Source organism: Capsella rubella, unplaced genomic scaffold (assembly GCF_000375325.1).
Source record: "Capsella rubella cultivar Monte Gargano unplaced genomic scaffold, Caprub1_0 scaffold_6, whole genome shotgun sequence".
Classification (NCBI taxonomy): domain Eukaryota; kingdom Viridiplantae; phylum Streptophyta; class Magnoliopsida; order Brassicales; family Brassicaceae; genus Capsella; species Capsella rubella.
In genome coordinates this window covers 12,705,457-12,706,379 of record NW_006238918.1, presented here as the reverse complement: position 1 = coordinate 12,706,379, position 923 = coordinate 12,705,457, and the positions used below count along the sequence as shown (strand labels likewise).

The window sequence follows — 923 nt, the reverse complement described above, 5'->3', positions numbered from 1 at the left end:
CGATAAGCCCGAGTGGTTGAAGCCAATGGTTTGGGAGAAAATTGTCCATATGTTCCAACAACTTGGTATGGACGATATTTGCTGGGACTATTTTTGCTGAACTTCTACAGTTATTTGCTTTTGAATGTTTTGACTATTTTTGCTGAACTTCTACAGTTATTTGCTTTTGAATGTTGTTTGTGCTTTCTGAACTTCTTTTGAACTTCTTTGTAATCCCAAACATATATCTTATCTTTTGAATCAATTTTTCTTCATTTTGGCCATTTTAACAGACATATAACTCAGTAGTAATGTTATCAATAACTCAGCCGTAACGGAATCACGTAAATAATAGGTTATTGATAACTCAGCCATATTGTTATCCATAACTCAGCCATAACATAGTATAAGTCAGTCATACCCCAAATATGCGTTATGTCAATTTCTTGTTATAACTCAGCCGTAACGGAATCATGTAATTAATAGGTTACTGATAACTCAGCCGTAATGTTATAAATAACTCAGCCGTAATGTTATCTATAACTCAGCCATATCGTAGTATAAGTCAGCCATACCCTAAATATGCGTTATCTCAATTTTTAGTTATAATCAAGTTATGAAATCACTTAAATCAAATAAATATTAGGTTTAAATATGATACAATCATGTTACCATATTATTCCCTATTATTCATCAATAATTTAGACTTTGTTGGTAACATTTCGAAACTATCACACAAGAATAAGTTTCTAGTCATAATCAACACTACATAATTTGAATTGGATGAAATTGTGTAAATTTTCCATTTTATTTTCAAAATTAACAATCTTAACATGCATATTTGCTGGTAATATATATTTATTATATGTCATATCCATTATATACTTATATAATTGCTAATTATAAATTACCACTATACTCATAACTCAGCCGTAACTTGAACA

At 29.8% G+C, this 923-nt stretch overlaps 1 protein-coding gene across 1 annotated transcript in view; it reads right to left on the bottom strand.

The window, feature by feature from the left end:
- LOC111829996 (uncharacterized protein At4g04775-like) overlaps positions 1 to 923 on the bottom strand; it is a 2,804-nt gene that overhangs the window by 1,228 nt on the left and 653 nt on the right. The window lies entirely within an intron of this gene.